The sequence below is a fragment of the Hemiscyllium ocellatum genome, chromosome 1 (assembly GCF_020745735.1).
Source record: "Hemiscyllium ocellatum isolate sHemOce1 chromosome 1, sHemOce1.pat.X.cur, whole genome shotgun sequence".
NCBI lineage: Eukaryota > Metazoa > Chordata > Chondrichthyes > Orectolobiformes > Hemiscylliidae > Hemiscyllium > Hemiscyllium ocellatum.
Window position 1 is genome coordinate 8050324 of NC_083401.1, and position 18571 is coordinate 8068894.

An 18571-nucleotide genomic window follows, 5' to 3' on the forward strand; every position below is an offset into this window, starting at 1 on the left:
TGATGGGCCATAGAATTGGGACAGTTTTAAAATAACAATAAAGGACAACAAAAGAAAAAGAGGGAGAAAATTAACTTTGAGGGTACATTTGCAAGTGTCACCAAGACGGATATACAAGCTTTTTTTAAATACATAAAAAGAAAGGCAGAGGTCATGGTGAAGATAGGCCCTTTAGAAGATGAAGCTGGAGAAATAGCAATGGGGAACAAGGAAATGGCACAGGAAGTCAACAAATACTCTGCATCAGTCTTGACAGTGGAAACCATTCATACCATCCAAACATCACTAAATATTCAAGAGGCAAAGACTACTTTTACGCTAAACAGCACAAGAAGCAAGTGATAAATGGAGCTAAGAGACCCTACAACCAATGCAGCAGTTCCACACTGTGCTGTCTTGACACAGTCAGAAATGGCAGCAGAGGCAGAGGATGGAGCATTCTCGCTCCTGAGTCCAGCTGCTACTCAGCACCAGGCCTGTCACATCCTCCTTTCTGCTTTTCTCTTTCATCTTCATCTTTTTCTTATTTTCGGCAGTAACGTCAAAAAAAGGTGGCATCGGCAGAGTGGGATGGCCTGGAGGGGCAAACAGGCGAGAGCAGGCAGACTGAGGCAGTGGGCAGTGAGAGCAGGGAAAGGGCAGACTGAAGCAGTGGGCAGTGAGAGCAGGAGCAGGAACAGGCCACAAGGTGATGAGAGTAGGCAGCAGTGTGTGTGTGTGTGTGTGTGTGTATGTGTGTGTGTGTGTGTGTGTGTGTGTGTGTGTGTATGTGTGTCTATGTATGTGTCCGTCTGTGTGTGTGTCTGTGTATCTGTGTGTGTGTCTATGTGTGTGTGTGTGTGTGTCTGTCTGTCTGTCTGTCTGTGTGTGCTTGCGTGTCTATGTGTGTGTGGGTGTGTGCATGTCTGTCTGGTGTGTTTTTGTGAGTCTGTGTCTGTGTGTGTGCATGTGTGAGGGGATGGATGTGTGTATGTGTGTGTGTTCGTGTGCGCGTTTATGTCTGTTTGGGTGTGCCTGTCTGTGTCTGTGTGGTTGTGCCTGTGTGTATGTCTGTCTGTCTGTGTGTGTGCGTGTTTGTGAGTCTGTGTGTGTCTGTGTGTACGTGGGTGTGTGTGTATGCGTGTGTTCGTGTGTGTGTTTATGTCTGTGTGGGTGTGTCTGTGTGTGAGTGTCTATGTGCGTGTGGGTGTGCCTGTGCGCATGTGTGTCTATGCATGTGTGGGTGTGTGTGTGCATGCATTTCTGTGTGTCTGGGTCTGTGTATCTGGGTTTGCGTGTTTTTATCTGTGGATGTGTGTTTGTGAATGTATGTGTGTCTCTGTGGATGTTTGTGTGTGTCTGTGTGTGTTTGTGTGTGTGTGTGTGTGTGTGTGTGTGTGTGTGTGTGTGTGTGTGTGTGTGTGTGCATGTGTGTATTTTTCCCCTCTGGAACAAAGATTCTGTACCTCGGTATCGTTGTACCTACGATGGTGGTGTAAGTGGCACCTTTTAAACTTTTCACTGTACCCACATGATTAAATGTGAGAATAAACCTAAGTTAGTTCATTTAAACAACCTAGTGGAGGAGGAGGAGGCCCCATAAGTATCCCCATCCTCAATTATGGACGAGCCCAGCACATCAGTGAAAAAGGTAAGGCTAAGGTATTTGCAGCAATCTTCAACCAGAAGTGCTGAGCTAATGACCCATCTCAGCCTCCTCCAGTGGTGTCCATCTTTCACCAATCTGATTCGCTCCATGTGATATCAAGAAATAGTTGAAGACACTGGATACTGCAAAAACTATGGTCTCTGACAACATTCCAGCAACAGTACTACAGGTTGTGCCCCAGAACTTGCCACTCCAAGGTCTTCCAGTAAAGTTACAACACTGGCATCTACCTGACAATGTGTAAAATTGCCCTGTTACATAAAAGCAGGACCAATCCAACTCAGACAAATACTGTCCCCATCAGTCTACTCTCAATCACCAGTAAAGTGATGGAAGGGGTCATTAACAGTGCTATCAAGCAGCACCGGCTCAGCAATAACCTGCTCAGTGACGCCCAGTTTGGGTTCCACCAGGGTCACTCAGCTTCTGACCTCATCACAGCCTTGGGTCAAACATGGACAAAGGAGCTGAATTCCAGAGGGGAGGGGAGAGGGACAGCCCTTGACATTCAACTGAGTGATCAAGAAACCCTTACAAACCTGGAATTAATGGGTATCATGGGACTAATTCTCTGTTGGTCAGAGTCATACTTGACACATAGGTCATAGTTGTTGGAGGTCGGTCACCTTAGCTCCGGTACATCTCTGTGGGAGCTCCTCAGGGTAGTGTCCAAGGACCAACCATATTCAGCTGCTTCATCAATGCCCTTTTCTCCATCATAAGGTCAGAAAGAGAGATGTTCACCGATGATTGCGCAATGGTCAGCATCATTTGCTACTCCTCAGATACTGAAGCAGTCCATGTTCGAATGCAACAAGATCTGGACAGTATCCAGGTTTGGGCTGACAAATGGCAAGTAACATTTGTGCCACACAAATGCCAAGCTATAGCCATCACCAATAAGAGACAATCTAACCACCACCCCTAAACAGTAATGGAGTTACAATCACGCTGAATCCCCCACTGTCAACATCCTGGGAGTTATCATTGATCAGAAACTCAACTGAATTTGCCACATGAACACATTGGCTACAGGTCAGAGGCTTGGAATCCTGTGGTGAGTAACTCACCTCCTAACTCCCCAAAACCTGTTCACCATCTACAAGGCACAAGTCAGGAGGGCGATGGAATACTCCCCACTTGCCTGGATGGGTGCCGCTCTAACAACACTCAAGAAGCTTGACACCATCCAGGAAAATGCAGCCCACTTGATTGGCATCATATCCACAAACATCCCCTCCCCCCACCACCGACGCTCAGTAGCAGCAGTGTGTACCATCTACAAGATGCACTGCAGTAATTCACCAAAGATTCTCAGACAGCACCTTCCAAACCCCTGACCCCTTCCACCCAGACGTACAAGGGCACCACCCCCTGCAAGTTCCCTTCCAAGCCACTCACCATCCTGACTTGGAAATACATCGTCATTCCTTCACTTTTGCTGGGTCAAAATCCTGGAATTCTCTTCCTCATGGCTTTGTGAGTTCAACAGCAATTCAAGAAGGCAGCTCACCCCCTACTTCTCAAGGGCAACGAGGGAGGGGGTCTTTAAAATGGCAGCCAGCGACATCCACAAATGAATATGAGTACAACCAGTGTAAGGTTTCCTCCTGAGTCCCATTGAGCAAAAGGTGCTTTGAGGCTTTCGAAAAGTGTAAGTGGCAGAAAAATAATATATATATCAGTGAGAGGAAAAAGCAAAGCTGGCAATATCTGACTTGTGCATCAAAAGAATGACTTAGATTCAGAGGTCAGGTAAATCAGTCGCACATAATGGGACTGAAGCACAAATGTTTTTGAAACTTAAGATGAAACCCTGAGCAATTTTCTGTGCAGCTGGATCAGTGAGTGACTACAATACACATTTAACATCGGCTTCATTCTAAACAGTTCATAGCAGGGACAGTCTTTATCAGAGGGATAGGGGAGAAAGGCTAAGCAGTGTGAACAGCCATTATACTCACCGTGTCGACTGCATTTGCAACAAGTATCAGTCGTCGCTTAACAGCATCAACATCACTGCCCAAGTTCTGATACTAAAAGGAAACCAAATGATTGGTGATAATTCAGTGAGCAAAATAACAATCTGCACTCCTCTTGATACCAACCACTTTCCCATAATCCCAACTTCAATTCTAATGTCTCTGACTACAATTGCAATGTTCCCAATCACAATGAGGGGTGATAGATATAGGGCAGATGTCAGAGGTAGGTTCTTTATTCAGAGAGTATTAGGGATGTGCAACAGTAGGAGACTCACCAACTTTAAGGGCATTCAAATGGTTACTGGGTAAATATGTGGATGATAAGGAATACTGTAGATTAGATGGGCTTCAGATAGGTTTCACAGGTCAGCGTAATATTGAGGGCCGAAGGGCGCTGTAATGTTCAATGTTCTAACCAATCCTAACTACCACCTCAAAGTCCTTGACCACTACAACCCCAATGTTCTAAACACATTCCCAATGATTTAATCATAATCCAAATTTCCAACCCAATCCCCATATCCCTGAACACAATCATAATTTTCCTGACCACAGCCCAATGTCTGACCACAAACTTAATGTCCTTGACCATGATCTGAATATTCCTGACTACAATCCAACTGATCCAAACCACAACATCAAAGTCCTTGACTACAATCCCAATGATTCTGACCATACTCCCAAAGTTCCAACCACATGACCACTGCCAAGTTCCCAATGTTCCTGACCACACTCCCAATGGCCTGAGTCCAATCACAAAATCACAGAAATTGAAATGATAGAAACCCGAAAGTGTGGAAAGAGGCCATTCGGTCCATCAAATCTGCACCAGCCATCCAAAGGGCTTCCCACCCAGACCCAGACCTGTACCCCATCCCCATAGCCCCACATTTACCATAGCTAATTCATGTAGCCTGCACATCCCTGGACTCTATGGGACAGTTAAGCATGGCCAATCGATATAATCTGCAGATTTGGACTGTGAATGGAAACCACAGCATCTGGCAGAAACCCATGCAGACATGGGGAGAGTGTCCAATTTCCATACAGACAATCACCCAAGAATGCAATTGAGCCTGGATCCCTGGCACTGTGAAGCAGAAGTGCTAACTACTGAGCCACTGTGCGGCCCCAATCCCAATTGCTTGAACATAATTCCAATATTCCAACTTGGAGTTGCCAAGCAATGAGAATCATGTCCACAGTTCCACATTCAAAAGCCACACTGGCATTGAGGAAGGATTTCCATCATGACTCAGAGAAGGTGCCTAGCAAGGATTTGAGCAATGATATTACCAGTGATGGAGAGTAGAGAGATTCCTCAGTAGCTCCCAAAGCCCACTATCTCCTTTCCTAAAGACAGCAATGCCAGCATCGAGACCGACAGGATTTCTTCTTTGTCCCAGGTCTTTAGGAACAGTTAATGGAGATGATGGGTAAGCTCTGGTCCTACAAATTTGAAAGTCCTGCTAGAAAAGAGTTCCAAGGGGCATAGGCAAGGTCTACAGGGAGAAATCTTGCCCCTGAGGAGAGGGGTTAATAACAAGGAGGCAAAGGTTTATGGTAAGGAGCAAGTGATCTAAAGGAGATTTTGAATTTTTTTCACCCAGAGGATCTGGAACTTACAGCCTAAAAGGAATCCTTAACACGCGAGAACAATTTCGATAAAGATAAGGCTACAGGCCTAGCATTGGACAATAGGGTTAAGTGAAGCTTAATTCTGTCCCTCAGAATTTTTTCTAATAGTTTTTCTACCACTGACTTTAAACTTAGTGGCTTATGATTCCCTGCTTTATAAAAGGAGATTGCAAGATTTTTTTTAGATATCTAGGTGGGAAGGCCTCCTGGTATTATGACTGGGCTATTGATTCAGAGAGGTTCTGGATTAGTGGTGCTGGAAGAGCATAGCAGTTCAGGCAGCATCCAAGGAACAGCGAAATCGACGTTTCGGGTAAAAGTCTCCAAACCTCCAGAGAAATCAGCTCCAGCCTGTTCAGACTCTCTCTATAGCTCAAATCCTCCAACCCTGTCATCCAGTGTTCCCTGCATCTACCAGCTTTGCCCTTCATACTTCTCACCAAACTCTCATTATTTCTCTTTTAAGCAAGCCTCCCACTTGCTTACCATCCCTTTACCTGTGATAGGCCTCTCTGAATCAACTTTTGAAAGTTCGTGTCTAACACTTGGCTATCCCAGTAATATTGGGGAAGTTTATTAATATCCCATTACTTCTCTACATATTCTCCAAAATTTCTGTCTTTCCACCTCTCCTTGACCGTTTGAGGTCTAGAGAACATTCCCAGAAAAGTGACTGCTCCATTTTTATTTTTAGGTTCCACCCATTTAGCCTAATTTCAAGTTCCTTCTAAGATACCATCCCACCTTACTGCAGTAATTCACTCCTTGCTCAATATTGCAAAATACCTCCTCGTTTGTAGTCCCCCCTGTCTCATCTGAAGATTCTATACCCGACAACATTGACCTGCCAGTTCTGTCCTTTCTCAGCCATGTCTCTGTGATAGAAATGATATCATATCCTCATCTATGAATCACCACCTTCAACTCACCATCCTTAGTCACAAGACTCCTTAGATTAAAATTAATACAACTTTGCCAAGCTCCCTTGTATTTGGCTCGACTGTATAGGATCTGCCTGCCTGCCTGATATATCTTCTAAATATTTTTTTGCGCATCACCCACCACTGTACCTCCACTCTGTATCCTGCTGCCCCAACCAAAACAGTCTTCACCCCATCAACCACGCAAGGAAGCTGCTCCCCAAGTATGATTTCCCTCGGCATTGTGGTTCAGGTGCAACCTTTGACCTTATGATGGAGGGAAGGTCATTCATGGAGGGAAGGCTGGACCTAGGACAATCCCCTGAGGAGCTCCTGCAAAGATGTCCTGCTATTAAAACGTCATCGAAGTAAGTGGCAACCTGAGGTAGATCTTGCAAAATGTTCTCCATCATCCACTAAAAAATTGAAAAAGCTGACGTTACCCCAAAAGGCAGTCTTGTGTTTTAGTACAAACCCTTATGGATATTAATTGTAGCATATTCTGGGAATCCTCATTAACCGCATTTGCAAGTAAGCACAGTTTATGTCCAGCTTTGTGAAGGGCATCCCCTATTACAGCTTTAAGTATAAATCCTCTATCCGAGGGATTGGATATTTATCCAGTTGCAAAAATTGGTTTCCCATTTGTTTAAAATCACACAAAGCAAACTGACCCTCCAGGCTTCAAACATCAGTATGAACAGCGCTGCCCAACCCACAAATTGGACTGGGTTGATGATTCCTTCCCTTTCCAGCCTCCTGATTACTGCCTCTACCTTTGCCCATAAGGCAAATGGCACTGGAGGGGGCCTTGCAGAGTCGTGGAACTGCTCACCACACAAAGTGGCCTTTGTTCCTCTGATAGTCGCTAGATCTTTCTGGAAGACTTCTGGGTATTTATTTAGGACTTCACTCAGGCAGCCATTTCCCCACTGAACAATGTTGAGCCATTCTAAGTGACTCTTTTGCAACCAAATTTGCAAAGTTTTGCAATATCAAGTTTTGGCCCAAGCCTTTTATTACAACCACTAGTAACTGACCAAGCTGCTTTTTCACAAGAGGCAGGAACCGAAGATGTACCCATAATCTATTAAGATTCCTCAGCATATCCTGAGTGAGGCTATACAATTGACTGCATTCAATTGGTGTTCCCCAAGCTCAGTTGGACTGGCGAGGATGTCCACTACCAGCCGAAGCCTTGCCACTCATATCATCCACTTGCCACATTGTCCAATCACAAAGCCAGTTGATTGAATTCCAGCTGGGTTTCAGTTGGTAGGCACTTTTGCATAGTTACACCATTAATGCCACATAGCAAACAATATCTAAGTATTTCATTAAGAGTGAAACAAAGTCAGATGTTTCTGCTAACTGTCTTAACCTAGTCAAAAATCCCGATACGGATTCCCCTGGTTCTCTAATTGCTGAGTAAAAACGATAGTGTCTCAGAATTAGAGGATGTTATAATATTCCTTCAATAAATTCATCACTTCTTGAAAGATTTTATTATCTGCTACCTCAGCATTCCTTCCATATACTAGGCCTAGTCCTTGACGCCATGGTCAAACTAGTCAAGCTTCCCAAACACAGACGTGACGCAAGGAATGCTCACCCCCAACTCAAAGGTAACTGCTGCGAGCGAATTTCTTCAGTATCGTGTTATACTCCCATCGCCACTGAAATAACTCCACAGAGGCCGGAATCCCTTCACCAAGTCACCCTTTATTTACAAATGAAGAGGTCTTGCCTCTAGTCTGCCTCATTCAGGGTCAGCCCTCAGAATGCCAGAATCTCTTTTTGATCTGTCAGCCAGGGCTCCTTGACCACACCAAATTAACAGCCACAATCAAGGGACTCTTCTCATGACTCTGCCTCAAATCTCACCATAGTCACCTCACTCATACCCAACCAATATCCTACCCAATCTGTTTAATTAATCACCTAGAGTTTTGACCTCATTCCAATCACTACATTCAGTTTTTCTGCAGTTCCTAAGCAACCTGCAAGTGGATTGTTAAGGTGCTGTGGTGATCATGAAGAGCTGACCAATGGCAATGGATGAGATGTGAGTACAGCTGGTAAGCACAGACCATGACCTGAGATGCTGTTGGGGCTGATCAGCATGGATGTTGCCCATAACCTGTGGTGAGCTGAAGCCACTCGGTACACACTCTTGACTTCCATGTCAACATTTCTCAACATTCAGTGTATTTGGTCAGAAGCTGAACATTAATGAGATGAAGTTTGATGTAAATAAGGCACTTCACAAGCACAATTCCTCTTAATTGGTGACTCTCTGCTGCCTAGCCAGAAACTCATCTCACCACTCAGTAAACACAGAAAAGATAGAGCAAGTTGTTCCTGATGACAGGATAGCCCTCGCGACACTTCTCATGACTCAAATCTCACCTCACTCATATCCATACAATATTCCACCCATTCTCTTTAATTAATCAACTAGGGTTTTTGACTGGAATAATGTTAACAATGAACAGAGAGAACCAGTTGATGTGATGTACATGGACTTCCAATAAGCATTGGATGTGATGCCACATCAATGGTTATTGCACAAGATAGGTGCACTTGGTGTAGGGGGTAACATATTAGATTAGATTAGATTAGATACCCTACAGTGTGGAAACAGGCCCTTCGGCCCAACCAGTCCACACCGACCCTTCGAAGAGTAACCCAACGAGACCCACTTCCCTCTGAATAATGCACCTAACACTATGGGCAATTTAGCATGGCCAAATCACCTGACCTGCACATCTTTAGACTGTGGGAGGAAACCGGAGCACCCGGAGAAAACCCATGCAGATATAGGGAGAATGTGCAAACTCCACACAGTTGCCCAAGGTTGGAATCAAACCTGGGATGCTGGTGCTGTGAGGCAGCAGTGCTAACCACTGAGCCACCGTGCCGCCCCATATTAGCACAGATAAAGGTTTAGTGAGCTAACAGGGAGCAGAGTGTAAAGATAAATGGATCTTTATGGCAAGATGTAACAAGTGGGTTGCAATAAAGAGGCTTTATGATTTATAGTAAATGTAAATAATTTGGATGAAGGTACTGAAAGTATAGGAGCTAAATTTGCCAGTGATACCAAGAGAGATGACAAGTAAGTTGTGAAGAAAAGAGAGACAATCTCCAAAGGAATATAGACAGGTCCAGTGAATGGGTAAAAAATTAGCAAGTGGAAATAAGCTTTGACAAAGGGTCAGTTAGGCTCGAAACATCAGCTCTTTTCTCTCCTTACAGATGCAGCCAGACCTGCTGAGATTTTCCAGCATTTTCTCTTTTGGTTTCATATTCCAGCATCCGCAGTAATTTGCTTTTATTGGTAAGACCACACCTGGGACACTTTACACAGTTTGGTCTTGTATTTAAAAAAAGACAACTTATTCTTGGTATAAAAGGTTCAATTTATGAGGAGGGTTTGAACAGGTTAAGCCTGTATCCATTAGAGTTGAGAAGATGAGGTGATCCTACTGAGAGGACAGGACAGGGAGGATACTGGAAGATGTTTCTTCTTGTGGGGAAACTGACATTACAGGTCTGGTTTTAAGACAAAAGAAAGAATTATTCTTCTTTCAAAGAAACATCAGAGAATGGAATTCTATTTCCTAGAAGGAAACAAAGGCTGTGCCTTAACTCAAGGCAGAGTTAGATAGAATTTTCATAGAGAAGAGATTGAAGAGGACAGACAGGAAAGTGGAGCTGAGACCATGATCAGCCCATGAACTTACAGTACGGTGGAGTACGTTTAACGATCCAAATTACCCGCTCCTGCTGCTCCAAAGCCCAGTAGAGAACAGAAACAGGATTTCTGGCCTGCCAAGCCTGCACCAACACGTGCCTTTCCAAATTGAAAACCTTTTGCCCTACGCAGTCCATACCCCTCTATTACCTGCCTATTCAGGTATCTGTCAAGATGCTTAAATGTTACTATTGTATCTGTCTCCACCACTTCCTCTGGCTGTGCATTCCAGGCACTTACCACCCTCTGTGTAAAAAAACTTGCTTCTCACATCTCTTTTGAACTTTCCCCCTTTTACCTTCAACCTGGTGAAGACAACCACCTGATGAAGGAGCAGCGCTCCAAAAGCTAGTGCTTCCAATTAAACCTGTTAGACTATAACCTGGTGTTGTGTGATTTTTAACCTTAAACTTAGGTCTCCCAGTAATTGACATTTCTACCTGGGAAAAAGACTCGGATTATCCATTCTACTAATGCCTCTCATAATTTTGTAAACTTCTACCAGGTAGACCCTCAGCCTCCAACCTTCAAGTGAAAACAAAACAGGTTTGTCCAATCTCTCCTCTTAGCTAATATCCTCCAAACCAGGCAACATCCTGGTAAAACCATTTCTATACCATCTCCAAAGCCTCTGTTTCCTTCTAGTAATGTGGCAACCAGAAAGGTATACAATATTACAAATGTGGCCTAATTAAACTTCTATACAGCTGCAACATGACTTGCCAAGTTTTACAATCTATGCCCTGACCAATGAAGGCAAGTGTGTCACATGCCTCCTTGACCACCTTATCCACTCGTGTTGCCATTTTCCGGGAATTGTGGGCCTGAACACCTGGATCCCTCTGTGTGTTAATGCTTCTAAAAATTCTGCATTTAATGCACTTCTATGTACCCTCTTCCAAAATGCATCATTTTACATTTGTCTGGATGAAACTCCATCTGCCATTTTTCTCCCCCTGCCTCCAGCCAATCTATATCCCACAGTATCCTCTGCCATTCTCATTACTACCTACAGCTCCTCCAATCTGCAAACTTACCAGTCAGAACATCTACATTCTCTTCCAAATCATGTATATATATTACAAACCACAGGGCTATATTACAAACAGCAGGGATCCCAGGATTGATCCCTGCGGAACACGACTGGTCACAATTCCCAAGTCAGAAAAACACCCTTCCCCTGCTACTCTCTGCCTTCTATGACCAAGCCAGTTCTGTATCCATCTTACCGGCACACCGTGGATCCCATGTAACTTCATTTTCTGTACTAACCCACCACGAGAGACTTTGTCAAAGGCCTTGCTAAAGTCCATGTAGATAACATATACCGCCCTGCCCTCATCAATCATCATTGTCACTTCCTCAAAAAACTTGATCAATTTTGTGAGACACTACCTTCCCTGCTCAACGCCATGCTACCTATTGCTAATAAGTCCATATTTTTTTGAAAAGTGAGTATATCCTGTCCCCAATTCTATAATTTCCCAACTTACCACACTGTTGCCCTTCTTAAACAAAGGAACAATGTTAGTGATTTTCCAGTCCTCTGAGACCTCTCCTTAAGGCCTCAGCAATTTTCTCCCTCAGTGTTCCGGAATGGATCCCATCAGGTCCTGGTGACTTGTCTGCCTTAATACTTTTCAAAACACCTAACACATCCTCCTTTCTGCTATCATTGCGCCCTAGAATATCAACATACCTCTCCCAAGACTCGCCATTCACATGCCCTTCTCCTGTGTGAACACCAATGCAAAGTACTGGTACACCCACTTCCTCTCGCTCAACAGAGAAATTCCCTCCTTTGTCTTTGAGTGGATCTACCCTTTCCCCAGCTACCCCCTTTCTCCTTGTATACATATAAGCTGCATCACGACTTTCCATTAATCCTGAATGCCAAAGACATTTCATAGCCCCTTTTAGCCCTCCTTGTCTGAGGTCTATCTTGTTATCTTCGTATTCTTCAAGGGATCTGGCTGCCTTCAGTTTCCTAAACCTTATATAAGCCTCCTTTCTCTTTTTGACTAACATCGGTATCTCCACATAATCTTTGAGTACAATGGGTCCTTGATCAGATAGGCCGAAGGGCCGAGGAATGGCAGATGGAGTTTAATTTAGATAAACGTGAGGTGTTGCATTTTGCTAAGGCAAATCAAGGCAGGACTTATACAGTTGGACTATAATGTTGTGTCATGTGACTTCATACTCTGAGGTAACCTCCTTCATTGTTCAATGCATCACCAATTTTGGTGCCATCCGCAAACATACTAACCATGCCTCCTATGTTCACATCCAAATCATTTATATAAATGGCAAAAAGCAATGGGCCTAGCACCGATCCTTCATCACAAGCCTCCAGTCTGAAAAACAACCCTCCACCACTACCCTCTGTCTCCAAACTTTAAGCCAATCTTGTATCCAAATGGCTAGCCTTCCTTGAATCCCATATGATATATCCTTGCTAATCACCTCATAACGCCTCATCTCCCACCTGGGAACCCTCCAACCACAAGGGATGAACTCAGATTTCTCCAGTTTCCTCATTTCCCCTCCCCCCACCTTGTCTCAGTCGGTTCCCTCAACTCAGCACCGCCCTCCTAACCTGCAATCTTCTTCCCCCACCCCACTCCGGCCTATCACCCTCACCTTGACCTCCTTCCACTTATCACATCTCCATCGCCCCTCCCCCAAGTCCCTCCTCCCTACCTTTTATCTTAGCCTGCCTGGCACCCTCTCCTCATTCCTGATGAAGGGCTTATGCCCGAAACGTCGAATTTCCTATTCCTTGGATGCTGCCTGACCTGCTGTGGTTTAACCAGCAACACATTTTCAACTATCCTTGCTAATCAGTCTACCATGCAGAACCTTGTCTAACTGAAGTCCATGTGGGAAATGTCCACCACTCTGCCTTCATCAATCTTCTTTGTCACTTCTTCAAAAAACTCAATCAAGTGAGTGACTGTGAGAAATGATGGAATTTGTAACTGTCCTTGGTCCTCCCTTCCATGCTCTTCCACCTTTTAAAAACCCAAGGCTGATATTAATCTGTAACTCCTGTTTCCCCTCCTTCCTTCCGAGCCTAGTTCCTGGTTCTGTACTGTCAGTCCTAACAAAGCCTCAGCCATTGAAGAAGACATGTTCAGAAACTCACCAATTCATTGTCCCCCACAATCACTATCTCAAGATATCTTGTCTCTTTGAAGACATTCCTTTTTACCTGGAAAAGGATAAAATCTCAGTCAGTTTGAGATGAAATTGTAAAAGGTCCCTGGGTCAGAAATGTGACCTGTCTTTACAAAATGGACACAACTTCATACAAGGTGGTTCCCAGAAGTGACATGATGACTCTTGTTGGCTGACAGCAGACAGACTGACACGTTATCTCAATTAAAATAAAATGCTGGCGATCACAAACAAAAACATTAATTGCTGGAGAAACTCAACAGGTCTAGCAGCATCCGTGGGAAGAAAGCAGAGTTAATGTTGCGAGTCCAGTGACTCTTAATCAGAATTCTGCCAGACCTGCCGAGTTTCTCCAACATTTTTTTTTCAGTATGTTATCTCAGTAACAATCACAACGAGAGGTAATAACAACTCAAGTCATTCAAAGGTGTGGAACTGAAGGTTTCTAAGAAAATAGAAGACAGGAAGGCTGCCAGAGGTAATTCCAGCAATAGTTACTTTGTGGAATTAAAGCTGGGAAACACTAAGGAAGAAGTCTGAGATGCATCTTTAGAGAGAGAGAGAGAGAGAGAGAGAGAGAGAGAGAGAGAGCTCTCAGCCAAATCTAGCCAAGGAAGAATGAATGATAGAATCACAGAGCTGATGTTACAGCGCAGATAAAGGCCATGTAGCCCACTGTGCCTTCACTGATTCTATTACCCACTGCTCGTCTCCTCCCATTACTATCCAAATAATCATCTAATATCCTCTTGAATACCTCAATTAAACCTGCCACTACCATATTTCCAGCTAGTGCATTCCATACCCTAACTATTCCCCTACTAGAAACAAAAACAGAAGTTGCTGGAAAAGCTCAGCAGGTCTGGCAGCATCTGTACCATTGTGGAGCTTACAGCTATCTTCAACACTATCCACCTCATGGCTAATCTTTGTGAAATCTGCAAAATGTCCCAATTGTGCTGCCCATGTTCAAGTCCAACTCGATACTGTACAAAACCAAGCAGAGGTCCCAGCACCAAGCCAAATGGAACACCACTTGAAGCCGCTTTCCACTCACAAACCATCGACCATTACCCTTTGTTTCCTGTCACTGAGCCAACTTTGGATCCAATTCATCACATTCCCCTGTATCCTATTGGTTTTTATGTTCTGTGACCAGTCCGTCATGTGGGACATTGTAAAACCTTGTGGACAACATCCACTGCGTTGATTCTCTCTGTCATTTCCTCAAAGAATTCAATCAAATTTGTAAGGCATGACCTTCCCTTAACAAAGCCAAGCTGATTATCCCTGGCCAGTCCATATTTTTCTGAATGACAGTTTATCCAATCTCTCAGGATTGATTCTCACAATTTTCCCACGACTAACTGGCCTATAATTGCTTGGCATTTCCTTTGTCCCCTTTTTAAACAATGGAACCACATTTGCGTTCCTCCAGTCCTCTGGCACCTCATCTGTGACCAGTGAAGATTGGAAAAATAATCCTCAGAGCTGTTTGCTGTCTGACCTCCTTCAACATCCATCTAACCCTGGAGACTTATAGATTAGATTAGATTAGATTAGACTTACAGTGTGGAAACAGGCCCTTCGGCCCAACAAGTCCACACCGACCCGCCGAAGCGAAACCCACCCATACCCCTACATTACCCTTACCTAACACTACAGGCAATTTAGCATGGCCATCTTTGGACTGTGGGAGGAAACCGGAGCACCCGGAGGAAACCCACGCAGACACGGGGAGAACGTGCAAACTCCACACAGTCAGTCGCCTGAGTCGGGAATTGAACCCGGGTCTTCAGGCGCTGTGAGGCAGCAGTGCTAACCACTGTGCCACCGTGCCGCCCACATGTACAAGGCTTCCAATCCCTCTAACATTTCCTCTCTTGTGATTATTTTGTTCAATATTTCACACTGTTCCTCTTGGATTACTATATCCCTTTCCTTTGTGAATACAGAGACAAAAACGCACATAAAATTCTTCCCGTATTCACACAAATTCCCTTCGTCATCTCTGACAGAACTCACGTTTTCCTTAATGATCCTTTTGTTCTTTCTATGCTGGTAAAATATCTTTGGGTTTTCTTTCCTCTATTTTGTTAATATTTTTATTAACTCTCTTGATGAGTTCCTTATTTGTTTTGTAACTTCATCCCTGTATAATTTATACCATTAGATATTCGCAGTATTGAGTTTTTTTGTGGCTATCATAAGCTTCCTTTTATGTTTAATCTTCCCTGCGTTTTTAGAGATAACCATGGAGTCTAGATTTAGCAGAACCATTCTTATTTTTGGAGTGGACGTGTTTTCCTCACCATCTGAGGAAAAAGGCTCTCACTGTCCACCCTATCTAATCCTCTGATTATCTTATATGTCTCAAATAAGTCACCTCTCAACCTTCTTCTTGCTAACAAAAACAATCTCAAGTCCTTCAGCCTTTCCTCATAAGATGTTTCTTCCATACCAGGGAACATCCTACTAAATCTCCTCTGAACCCTTTCCAAAGCTTCCACACCCTTCCACTAATGCAGAGACCAGAACTGTACGCAATGCCCCAAGTGCAGACACACCAGAGTTTTGTACAGCTGCAATATAACCTTGCGGCTCCAAAACTCAATCCCTCTACCAATAAAAGTTAACACACCATATGCCTTCTTAACAACCCTATCAACGTTGGTGGCAACTTTCAGGGATCTATGTACATGGACACCAAGATCTCTCTGCTCACCTACACTACTAAGAACCTTACCACTAGCCCAGTACTCTGTATTCCTGTTGCTCCTTTCAAAGTGATTCACCTCACACTTTTCCACATTTAACTCCATTTGCCACCTCTCAGCCCAGCTCTGCAGCTTATCGGTATCCCTCAGTAACCTGCAACATCCTTCAGCACTATCCACAACTCCACCAATCTTATTGCCATCTGCAAATTTACTAACCCATCCTTTTACGCTCTCATCCAGGTCACTTATAAAAATGACAAAAAGCAGTGGCCCCAAAATAAATCCTTGCGGTATACCACTAGTAACTGAACTCCAGGATGAACATTTCCGATCAATCGCCACCCTTTGTCTTCTTACAGCTCGCCAATTTCTGATCTAAACTACTAAATCACCTTCAGTCCCATTCCTCCGTATTTTGTGCAATAGTTTACCATGGGGAGCCTTCTCAAACCCCTTACTGAAATCCATCTACACCACATCAACCACTTTACCCTCATCCACCTTCTCAAAGAACACAATTAGGTTTGTGAAGCATGACCTACCCTTGACAAAATCATGTTGACTATCCCTTATCAATTTTTTCCTTTCTAGATGATTATAAATCCGATCTCTTATAACCCTTTCCAACACTTTACCCACAACCAAAGTAAGGCTCACTAGTCTATAATTACCAGGGTTGTCCCTACTGCCCTTCCTGAACAAGGGGACTATGTTTGCTATCCTCCAATCTTCTGGCACTATTCTTGTAGACAATGATGACGTAAAGATCAAAGCCAAAGGCTCTGCAATTTCCTCCCTGACTTCCCAAAGAATCCGGCCCAGGGGACTTATCTATTTTCACACTGTCCAGAATTGCTAACAGCTCCTCCTTGTGAACGTCAATCCCATCTAATCTAGTAGCCTGTATCTCCGCATTCTCCTCGACAATGTTGCCTTTTTCAAGTATGAATACTGACTAAAAATATTCATTTTTTGCTTCTTTTATCTCCTCAGATTCCATGTACAACTTCCCACAACTGTCCTTGAATAGCCCTGATCTTTTCTAGTCATTCATTTGTGGGTGACACAGTGGCACTGCTGCCTCGCAGCGCCAGAGACACGGGTTCAATTCCCACCACAGGCAACTGTCTGTGTGGAGTTTGCACATTCTCCCTGTGTCTGCGTGGGTTTCCTCCCACAGTCCAAAACATGTGCAGGTTAGGTGAATTGACCATGCTAAATTGCCTGTAGTGTTAGGTGAAGGGGTAAATGTAGGGGAATGGGTCTGGGTGGGTTGCGCTTCGGAGAGTTGGTGTGGACTTGTTGGGCCGAAGGGCCTGTTTCCACACTGTTAATAATCTAATCTAATTTATTCCTGATATACCTATAGAAAGCTTTATGGTTTTCCTTGATCCTATCTGCCAAAACTTCTTATGTCTCCTCCTGGCTCTTCTTAGTTCTCTCTTTAGGTCGTTCCTGACTAACTTATAACTTTCAAGCACCGTAACTGAGCCTTCACGTCTCATCCTAACATCAGCCTCCTTCTTCCTCTTGACGAGAGATTCAACTTCTTTTAGTAAACCAGAGCTCCCTCACTAGATCACTTCCTCCTTGCCTGACAGGTACAAACTTATCAAGGACATGCTGTTCCTTGAATAAACTCCACATTTCAACTGTGCCCATCCCTGCAGTTTCCTTCCCCATCGTATGCATCCTAAATCTTGCCTAATTGCATCATAATTGCCTCCCCCCCCCCCCACCTATAACTCTTGCCCTGCATTATATACCTATCCTTTTCCATCACTAAAGTAAACATAACCGAATTGTGGTCACTATCACCAAAGTGCTCACCTACCTCCAAATCCAAAACCATGCTGGGTTCATTCCCCAGTACCAAATCGAATGTGGCCTCGCCTCTTATTGGCCTGTCTACATACTGTGTCAGGAAATCCTCCTGCACACATTGGACAAAAACTGACCCATCTAAAGTACTTGACCTATTGTATTTCCAGTCAATATTTGGAACTAAATGAATTGTAAAAAGCTTTTATGACTTTTGTTGTTTCTGGTTGTTTCTCAGCAAGGATTTTCTGTTCAAACTCTTGGAACTCTCGTTGTAACAGCACTGTAGGTGTCCCCACACCTAAACAATTACAATAATTCCAGAAGGAGACCCCCCCAACACCTTCTCCAGGGCAATTAATGATGGCTAATAAACATTGGCCCAACTAATGACACCCAATGCATGGAAGAGAGGGTGTACTGTGAATCCTAGAGTGGTGAGAACAATATTGGACAGTAGCATGAACATTCAACAAAGAATGAACAAAAAAAAGCCTTATTTTCTTCACAATTAATAAAATTATTGATCACTCTGTAACCGTCAACTGTGAACTTATCAATATATTTAGCTCTCTAATGAAGCCAGTCTCCATAATAATGATGTTATATACAAATAAAATGAAATGGATGAAACATTTACAAATGAAATCTAATTGGGAAGAATACCCTTGTCTTTCTCAGTGTTCTCAAGTTTAAAGTCAATGACAATTGGGCAATAAAGTTGTGGCCAAAATGCTCAGGTTCCTTTATAAGTGACATGGTGCATTGTAAATGGACAACTGTTTCATCAAATTTCCCCATCACTAAATCAAAAGATTACACATGTTCTTTGCCAGCATTTAAAATTGTAATTATAATCACGTGGGAAATGGGAAAAAAAGAGAAAGTATCAGAGACACACA